An 11,395-nucleotide genomic window follows, 5' to 3' on the forward strand; every position below is an offset into this window, starting at 1 on the left:
GGCCAGATACTATGCCCTTCATGCCTGTACCGAGGCTGTTGCCTCCGATTCTGTCATCACAGATATTATACTAGTTTGTCATAGAGATGCATCGGTTCTATTCGATCCAGGCTCCACTTACTCTTATGTGTCTTCTTATTTTGCTCCGCATTTGGGTGTACCCTAGGATTCTTTGAGTTCCCCTATTTATGTTTCTACTCCTGTAGGAGATTCTCTTGTTGTGGTCCGCATTTATCGGTCGTGCTTGGTTGCTCTTAGTGGTTTTAAAACCAGAGCCGACCTATTGTTACTCAGCATGGTTGATTTTGATATTATCTTGGGCATGGACTGGTTGTCGCCCCATTATGCTATTCTTGATTGTCACGCCAAAACTGTGACGCTGGCTATGCCATGTGTACCACGTGTTGAGTGGAGGGGTGCTTTAGATCACACTCCCAGTAGAGTTATTTCTTTCCTTAAGGCTCAGCGTATGGTTGAGAAGGGGTGTGACGCGTATTTAGCTTATGTGAGAGATGTCAGTATTGATACCCCTTCATTTGATTCAGTCCCAGTAGTACGGGATTATCTTGATGTGTTCCCAGCTGATCTTCCGGGCATGCCACCTGATAGAGATATTGATTTTGGCATTGATCTGTTGCCAGGCACTGAGCCCATTTCTATCCCTCTGTATTGTATGGCTCCTCCTGAGTTGAAGGAGTTGAAGGATCAGTTACAGGAATTGCTTGATAAGGGTTTTATTCGGCCCAGTGTATCACCTTGGGTGCTCCTGTCTTGTTTGTGAAGAAAAAGGATGGTTCTATGCATATGTGTACTGATTATCACTAGTTGAACAAGGTTACAATGAAGAACCGTTATCCTTTGCCTCGTATTAATGATCTGTTTGACCAGCTTCAGGGCGCACGAGTGTTTTCTAAGATTGATTTGGGCTCAGGTTACCATCAGTTGAAGATTTGGGAGCCAGATATCTCGAAGACTGCTTTTAGGACTTTGTATGGTCATTACGAGTTCCTTGTTATGTCATTTGGGATGACCAATGCCCCAGAAGCTTTTATGCATTTGATGCACAATGTGTTCCGACCATATCTTGACTCATTCATTATTGTCTTTATTGATGATATTCTAGTGTATTCTCGGAGTCGGGAAGATGATGAGAAGCACCTGAGGACTGTGCTTCAGACATTGAGAGAGAATAAGTTATATGCTAAGTTCTCAAAATGTAAATTTTGTTTGGATTCAGTGGAATTCTTAGGCCACATTGTATCGAGTTAGGGTATTCAGGTGGATCCGAAGAAGATAAAGGTCGTGCAGAGTTGGCCCAGACCATCCCCAGCTATAGAGATCCGCAGTTTCCTTGGCTTGGCGGGCTACTACCGTCGTTTTGTGGAAGGGTTTTCATCGATTGCATCCCCTATAACCAGGTTGACCCAGAAGGGTGCTCCATTTCAGTGGATGGAGGAGTGTGAGACGAGCTCTCAGAAGCTCAAGACAGCTTCGACTACAGCCCCAGTTTTGATATTGCCTACAGGTTCGAGGCCTTATACGGTCTATTGTGATGCCTCGAGGATTGGCCTTGGAGCGATGTTGATTATATGTTTTAGAATCTCTATCTGACTGAAAATTTGAATCAGTATAGCCAGTGGGTGCAAGATCACCTAAGTGATAAACCAACATATAATCCTTAGTCCTTTTCAGGTACTTGATTATATGTTTAACGGTATTCCAATGTTCTCATCCAGGATTAGACTGAAATTTGCTAACCATGCCAACAACAAAGCATATATCAAGTCTAGTATATAACATAACATACATGAGACTCCCTATAGCAGAAGCATAAGGGACCATTTTTATCTTTTTTATCCCATCGGTCGTTTTTGGGGACTGATCTTTTGACAGAGAGATTCGATGCCTAAAAGGAAGAAAACCATTCTTGGAAACTTGTATGCTAAACCTGGTGAGAATATTATCAATATAAAGTGCTTGGGATAAGCCTAATATCCTTCATTTGCGATCTTGCATAAGCTTGATCCTAAGGATATATGTCGTTTATCCCAAGTGTTTCATACTAAAGCACGAGGACAACCACTCCTTTACCGAATTCAACATGCTCACATTATTTCCTATGAGCAAGATATCATCTACGTATAAAATCAAAAATGCAACTTTATCTCCATCTCACTTCTTATAGACACAAGACTCGTTTTCACATTGATCAAAATCGAAAGTTTTAATCGATGTGTCAAAACAAGTATTCCATTCTCTAGAAGTCTGTTTTAATCCATAAATGAATTTCTTTAATTTACACAACATGTGCTCATTGCCATTTTTTATGAAACCATCTGGTTGTGCTATATAGATGCACTCATCAAGACTTCCATTACGGAAAGACGTATTGACATCCATTTTCCAGATCTCATAATCGTAATGAGTAGCAATGGATAAGAGAATTCTAATGGATTTAAGCATGGCTACATGCAAAAAGGTTTCCTCATAATCGATCCCTTCTTTTTGAGTAAATCCTTTTGCAACAAGTCTAGCTTTAAAAGTTTGCACATTTCCATCCACTCCTCTTTTTTTCTTACAGATCCATCTACAACTAATGGGTTTGACTCCAAAAGGTGGTTCTACAAGGTCCCAGACTTGATTGGAATACATGGATTCCATTTCAGATTTCATAGCAACAACCTATTTTTCAGCGTCTGTATTATGTAGTGCTTCGTCGTAATTAAGATGTTCTGTATTAGGCTATTCAGGGATTTTATCATAAAATTCTCCCAATAGCGCAAATCGGAGAGGTTTTTTAATAATTCTCCCACTACAACTAGTCACTACATGTGCAATTTGATCTTGTTGTTGAACCACAACAATATTTTTCGGAACTGAAGCCTCAATGTTATCCTCCACACCTTGTGGTTCTAGGATATCATTAACTTCTTCGTGAAGTATAGGCTGCACAATAATTTCAGGTTGCTCAACAATCTGAGGTTGACAACATTACTCCCACTACTTTGGTGTAGTGAGATGTCAGACAATTGCTCTTGTGCGTTCTGCTTCCTATTGATACTTCTTCCACTATGATAATGCAGTGGTATGTACATACTGGTTTCTGGGATACGTTCAGAGATGAGTCATTAGTTACTTCATTGCTTAATTCCTGTAAAACCAGTTTACTTGTAGGAATATGGTTAATTAAATAGTCCTCTTCTAAAAATCTGCATTTGTCACAATAATTACCTCTTTTTCATTGGGACAATAAAATAAACCTCCTTTTGTTCCCTTTGGATATCCAATAAAAATGCACACTTCTGTTCTCGAATCCAATTTATCCGCTTTCCCTTTTAGCACATGTGCTGGACAACCCCAAACCCGAATGTGCCGTAAACTGGGCTTGCGCCCAGTCCACATATCTGCTGGGATTGAAGGTACTGACTTTGAAGGAACTAAATTTAGAATATAATTTGGTGTTTATAAAGCATATCCCAAAATAAAGAAAGCAATTCAGAATAACTTAACATTAATCTAACCATTTCCATAACTTATTTTTTCTTTCTGCCACACCATTTTGTTGTGGTATTCCTGGGGCAGATAATTGAAATGTAATTCCACAATCTTATAAGTTTTAAATGAATTTCGCAGAAAAGTATTCAGCATCATGATCAGATTGCAATGATTTGATATGTTTATCATGTCAGTTCTCCCTTTTCGTCTTAAATTCTTTGAATTTCTCAAAGCATTCAGACTTATGGCGCAATAGATAAATGTATCCATATTTTGAGTAATCATCTGTGAAAGTCACAAAATACTTACAATCACCTCCTACTTGTATATTCATAGGACCACACAAATCAGAGTGAATTAATTCTAACTTATTTCTGGCTCTATTTTTCTTTTGAGGGGAAATGTTTCTTGGTCATTTTTTCTTCTAAACAGGATTCACATGTTGGTAGTGCCTCCACTTTTAATGAACTCACAGGTCCATCTGAAACCAACATCAAAATCCTATTTTGATTTATATGGCATAGACGTAAGTGCCACAAATAAGTTTGACATTCAGAAATATGTTTTCTTTTATGTGGAAAATTAATGTTATTTAATTCTTTTGGTTGTAGCACATGAGGATATATATCAAGAATAAATAGGTCATGTACTCTAGCAGCAGTATAGATAAAACGCTTATTAAACTTAATAACAACAGAGTTATTAGCACAATAAACATTAAAACCAGCATCCATTATTTTTCGAAACCGAAATCATCTAATAGAAGGTACATAGAAAACATTCTTCAAAACAAAAACTCTATCACTAATGAACGAAACTCTAATATCTCCTAATGCTAAAGCTGGTGTTGACTCGCCATTGGCTTGAAAAATGCAAATTTCATTTACACTTAGCCGCCTGCGTTTCCTGAAATCCCTGAAAAGTAGTGCGGATATGATTAGTGGCTCCTGAATCTACACACCAAAATATGGTTGAGACAGCCACTAAACAAGTTTCAACGTTATTTAAATTTGAATTACATTGCTTATTCAACTTTGCCAGATAAGCAGGGCAATGTTTTTTGTGATGCCTGAGTGTCTTGCAATGATAGCACTTTTCTTTGGGCTTTTTCACACTAGCAGTCGCACCTCCAGGTGCCAAAAACAAATGAGCCTTCTTATTTTTCTTAGCACCTCTTGGCTTAGAAACCAAAGCTTTCTCAACTTTCAGTGCCACAACCGGAGCTTGCTATTTGATAATAGATTCTGCTGCTTGCAGCTCATTCAACAATTTTGCTAGTGACAAATCCATTTTGTTCGTATTATAATTCAAGGAAAATTATTGAAAACTATCAGGAAGAGTCTGCAAGACCATCTCAACTTGAGATTCCTTATCAATAACATCTCCAAGGACCTCCAGTTCATTCAGAAGACCCATCATCTTCAAAACATGGTCCATAACCGATGATTCTTCAGCCATCTTGGTATTTAAAAGGGCTTTCATGGCTGTTTTCTTAGCCGCATAAGTTTTCTCACCGAACATCTCTTTGAGCTTTCGAGCATGTCATAAGCAAACCCCATAGACTGATGTTGATATTGCAAAACATTCGCCATAGAGGCAAGAATGTAATATCGCGCCATCTCATCAGCCTTAACCCATTTATCATAGGCTTTAATCTGATTATCAGTAGCATCTTTATCAGGGTTTTTTTGGCACTACTCAATTATTACAAATTTGTAACCTTCAACAGTTAGGACAATATCAAGGTTCCCTTTCCAGTCAACATAATTCGGTCATTCTAACTTGTTTTGGTTCAAAATTGAAGAAAGTGGCTTGAATGAAGACATGGTTAATCTGAGAGATATTCACATTAAATAGATCATTATTTATGCAATAAGAATAATAAAATTCAAAATAACACATTACACATATAACCATACTCATTGAACAGTTAGATATTCACCCCATAAATTAAAACATGACCAACTCAGATGAAGAGTAAACTATAAATTTAAGATAGGTAAATATCACTTTGAGAAATCCTAGTTTCATTGAATCAACATATAACTCAGTTGGAGAGTTAATACAAGTTATTGAACAATTAGAGATTAAACCAGAGTAATTATCTATAATGAATCTATCCGATGTGAAACAAGACCTATATCAACTTATAAATTCATTATATTACTGTAAAACATGTATGGAAATCATAGGGATTGAACCCTACCACCACTATTTTTGGGGGGAAAACTTCTTTTGTTAAAAAACATTTTCAAAAAATAGAAAAATGGCCAAAAACCCATCTAAACGGCCTGAATGCCCTAAAACGACGTACATCTTGAGTTAAGCTTATGAGTATTGCTCACTAGGTCGTTTTTGATGAACCTACCAAATTTAAGGTCAGCCGAAGTTCGATAGAAAATCTGAATTCCAAAATCATGACCAATTGGCAAAAATCATTTTTTACCGTTTAAGGTTCTATAGATTTTGACTCGTTCATATCATATATCATGTTTACGTATATTAATTCATGATTTAAGAACTTAAAATAGTACTTAGAACAGTCACGATTTCTGAGAAAACACCACTGTTTTTATAGAATAAACACAACAAACATGTAAAATCTAACACCACATTTTAATGTTACTTTATTCATATTATTACATTGTCTAGTTGACGTAGGAGATGAACTGTTAGAAGTTAGAACATGCGCACATGAAGCAAACATATAATAACGTATCACAAACATGTAAACTAGATAATAATTTAATTGCACAGATTAGAAGCACTAATCTCTCGAAACTGTTGCACAAATCATTCACAAAATAAGAATCCAGAACTACAGTCTTCTGCTATGCTCCTCTTAAAACCCTTGGACGAAATTATTTGAGTGGAAAAATAATACAACTCTAAAAAGTGAGTTATTAAGTGAAACTAAGCATGTTAATCGGATCGGGCCAGCCCAATCAAACCAGCCCAAAATCGTGTAGAATCCTAGTCCAACTCAAATAGAGAACTTTTCTCCCAAATAACTTTCTACCCAAGTTTGTCAAAGTTTTACGAGGTATAGCAGGGACCACAGAAAATAATAAGAGGCTACCAATTACAGTATTAATTCGAAATTCAAATGAATTAAATCATACTATAATTAATCACAGTTAATTCCACTAAAAAACTGCAATTGAACTCCTCAATATGAATTTTGTAATTCACAAACACTTATTTTAACTCTCCATGTTAAGATTACAAATACCAGTTAATTAAACTAAATCACTGATAATTTAATTTAAAATTAAATTCTTTATAATTTCACTTAAACTATTTCATGTGACGGATATAAATTCACTAGCCGGGTTTTCACATGAAAAATTATAAGCTTCATAAGAGGTATTACCAAACTCAAGGTTTAGTCATGCATTCTACCAACTAATTATCATTCTACAAATATTATTCGTTATTCTCCAATTTATTAAACATACACTAACTCTAAATAGAGTTGTACCTTTTGATAAATCAAAATGGATCATAATAACAATATAAAGATTAGGAGAATAAAATCATTTAATGAATCAGAGAAAATATTTTATATATTGGTCAGTACCAAAGTATACCTTTTATCTATTTGATCTGTTCAATATACACTAAGTGTACTAGCACAAGAAGTTGGAGTAAAACCACTCCCATAATCAAGATAAATTATACTTTAATCTTGTGCTACAGTTATCAAGATATTTTGCCCAACAATGTCTTCGATTGTGAACATAATTTATTAATTATAAGAACCGACAAGTTTATCTTCTGTGCATGAGTTATGAATCCATACACTAAATCGTCTACTACATAATTAAAGAATACACATGTAACAAATGATCTACTTAAAATAATACTTTATTGAATTGAATAAATTAAATAAATAATTATTCCATAAAAAATAAAATATAATACTATATCTAAATCGCATGATTAATAGTATATTCTAATATTCACCTCATCTAAATTAAAATGGAGGGAGTATTCAATTGATACTTGGTAATATATATTTTTGTACCATATGGATATGCGGATTCTTTTCGATGAGATTAGTCGGTTTCATTTCCCTTTATACGTGGAATCTTCGGCATTTCTTTTTAATTTTCTATCTTTAATAGATGGACCACAAAATATGGCTTTGTTCTAAGGATTTACAGTTAGACCTCTCTATAACAATATTGTTTTTATAGCAGTCATTCAATAAAAGTTAAGTTTTTGTTGGAACTAATTTTTATATTATGTTATAATATTTTTTCTATGTCTGTTTTTTTTACTTTTATCTTGAGCCGGGGGTCTATCGGAAACAACTTCTCTACCTTCATAAGGTAGGGATAAGGTCTATCCCCCTCTCCCCCGACCATACTTTATGGATTACACTGAATTTGTTATTGTTGTTGTTGTTGTTATAATATATGTCATTTATAACATCATTTTACTGTAGCAGCCCGAAACAACGAGATTATTATAGAGATATTTGATTGTAATTCAATGATTTAAGTTTCTATAGATGATTTAGCAAATTGAACTAATCGTCTATTAACTAAAATGGTAAGCGTAGCTCAAAAAAGGGGCGAGGGAAAAGAAGAAATAGTGTTGGAGGGGAGATCAGCGGGGAAAGAGAATAATGGTCATACTGTAGAGAGTTTGAATTACCAAAAGAAAAAAGAAGTAAGAACAATTTAGTTTGTCATATAAAGCAATCCAAGGTTGGGATCTGATAGGTATCACTTTTACGACGATAAATAACTAAATTATCAATTTGCTATATCAAACACTTAATTTAAATGAATTATGCGATTCAGATACAATTCAAATGGACGGCAAAAATAACTTGTTCATGATTGTTATGAAATAAGTGCAAAATAGAACAATATCATTGAGCAAAGAGTGCCCTATTTATAGTGTACAAAATACATCCAATATTACTAGATATATCCTAGGAATTAAAGAGAAGTTAATAAGTACGTGTATCCAAGTGACATAGTAAAGAAACGTATGAATATACTAAACGATGAATGTATATTAGATGGAAGACCACATTCTTTTCAAATAATTTATAATAATCTTATAGTTTTCTCATGCTTCATTCAATTGCTCTATAATTAATAAATAAATACGGAAAGTTAATCTTTTTTTTTTAATAAACACCCAAACCAGCCTTTATTTATTTTTTTGTTGTCCAATCAGTGAAAGGTCTCTTAATACCTAAGAGCTAGAAAGGTATAGGACCATTTTTTTGTATAACCATTTGATATTCTTTTTAACATGGAGACGCTTGGGGTACTTTCTTTTCAAGTTGGGTAGTATTAGTATATGCTTATGTTTCAGCTTTGAACATTTGGAATCCTTTATGTATTAATAGAGTAATTGATGTTTCCTTAAAAAAAAATAACCTTCTAAAATTAAATCACGGTCAAATTTAAGCTTATCCCAACGATGTCAATTTCTGTTCAAATGGTGAAACACATGCTCTATAACGACTAAGAAAAAAGCATGTAGAAAACATAGATTTTGAAAACAACGGCGCGTCAAGCCGAAATTACTTTTGATTCATATATGCCAAACTTCCAAATGACTTTACATTATTCACATGGAAAGCAAATTAAGGGGACCAAAGTGCATGAACCAAAGCAATCTAAGAGAAAAATAAGTTAATTTAATATTTATTTTTTTGGGTTAATTTAACATGCATGCATTGTACTGGGTGTCCTTTCGTGAACCACAGGTTAAGCAAATTCAATTTAACATTCCAATTTCCGAAAAAAAACATTCCAACAGTAAATCAAACATTTCATTGTTATCTTTTACTTTGTCTGTTTTCGTGTCCCCTTATTAGTCCAGTCCGACTATGATTTAACTGCAACATGGCAAATATTAGAAAGTCAACACAAAAAATGTGAGATTTTCATATCTCTTACTATATATTCCTATAAATTAATTATTTCTCGTGGGTTTTAGCCACCTCAAAGCCCATTCAACGTTTGACCAGAAAAACAAAATTTAAAATAAAATACTCCCAATAATTTAAAAAAATACAAATAAAATATTGGGTGCGTCTAGAATCTTCGTAGTCTTCATTCTTCTTCCTTCTTCTTTCTCTTTTTCATTCAAACTTTCATGCATTATATTAGCCGCTTTTTCTTACCACCAAGAAAACCCTATAAAGAGAGAAAAAGAAAAAGAAAAGAAAGAAGCACACATCTTTACTTCTCTCTCTCTCGTTATATATAATTAGATTCTTGTTTTTGATTTGTAAAGAAGAAGAGAAATAGATATGGAAGAAGTAGAGATACCCCAATATTTTTTATGTCCTATATCACTTCAAATAATGAAAGATCCGGTGACGACGGTGACCGGAATAACGTACGACCGGGAAAGCATCGAGATGTGGTTGTTAACGGCGGAGGAAGAGACGGAGACGGCAGCGTGTCCGGTAACAAAGCAACCTTTGCCAAAAGACACCGAGTTGTTGACACCAAATCATATGCTCCGGCGGCTAATTCAAGCTTGGTGCATAGTCAACGCAGAGAAAGGCGTTGACCGAATTCCAACACCAAAGTATCCTATGAACAAATCGAATATTCTCCGATTAATTCGACAAGTTAATAATAATGATCATCAGCTTTGTGCTGAAGCTTTGAGGAAAATGGCTGATTTGGTTAGTGAGAATGAGAAGAATAGGAAATGCATGGAGCAAGTTGGTGCAATTAAGGCTATGGTTTATTTCATAGTAAAAAGTTTCAAATGTGAGAAATTAATTCCTGGTATTGAAGAAGCTTTGAGGATTTTCCAGTTAATTTGGAATCCGATATCCGAAAACAAGCAGTATGTAAAGGATAACCATGATTTAGTTCAAGCTATTTTATGGATTTTGAAGAGCGAATTAAAAACCAGTCACGTCCTAATCAAGACTCATGCAATGATGGTCTTGAAGAACGTGACAGAAGTCTCGAGTTCAAATCTTTTATCAGGATTAGACCCCGATTTTTTCCGACAAATGGCGAATACATTGCGAAAAAATGGAAAGTACTACATCTCTCAACAAGCAACAAAAGCAGCTTTGCAAGTGCTAATAGATGCATGTCCATGGGGAAGAAATAGGCTAAAAATCGTCGAATCGGGAGCCATTTTCGAGCTAATTGAGCTAGAATTATCTAACCCTGAGAAAAGGGTTAGTGAATTAGTATTCTGTCTATTGGCTAATCTGTGTGTATTAGCTGATGGGAGAGCAGAATTGTTGAAACATGCAGCTGGAATTGCAGTGGTCACAAAAAGGACACTAAGGATATCTTCAGCTACAGATGATAGTGCACTTCAAATTCTTGGTTTAATTGCTAAGTTTTCTGCCACAAACGAAGTGTTATTGGAAATGTTAAGAGTAGGAGGGGTATCAAAACTTTGCATGGTAATTCAAGCAGATTGCGAACCTCATTTGAAGAAGAAAGCAAGAGAGATATTGAGAGCACATTCTCATATTTGGAGTAATTCTCCTTGTATACAAGTTTATCTTTTGACAAGATATCCTGGGCAATAGCAAGAGTAGATCCCTAAAACCTTGAATAGTTTTTTTTTTCCTTATATATAAATACAGCTAGCCAACATATATACTGCCTTTTTGTTATACTGTAAAACAGCATCAAAATTATACATATATAGAAACCTCAATGATATATTTATGAAGCACTTATTGGTCTGTTTTTCTCTCTTTAATTTCCAGCAAGCAGCCTGTATAGAAGAAAACAAGAATATTCTTAGAATAAAGAGCTAATCACGAAAAGCTTTTTGTATAATAAGTACTACTACGTATTATTATTTCTTTATGCTACTCCTATAAGTTATTCAGAGATCTGTGTAAAATCAGTTTCAGAATGGAGCTTTCATTTTTGTTTTT

General features: G+C 34.6%; 1 pseudogene; it reads left to right on the top strand.

Moving 5' to 3' along the window:
• The first annotated feature begins 9,645 nt into the window (after positions 1-9,645).
• Positions 9,646-11,184, top strand: LOC107831963 (E3 ubiquitin-protein ligase PUB24-like; annotated as a pseudogene).
• Positions 11,185-11,395: the final 211 nt, after the last annotated feature.

Source organism: Nicotiana tabacum, chromosome 18 (genome assembly GCF_000715075.1).
Source record: "Nicotiana tabacum cultivar K326 chromosome 18, ASM71507v2, whole genome shotgun sequence".
NCBI classification, from domain to species: domain Eukaryota; kingdom Viridiplantae; phylum Streptophyta; class Magnoliopsida; order Solanales; family Solanaceae; genus Nicotiana; species Nicotiana tabacum.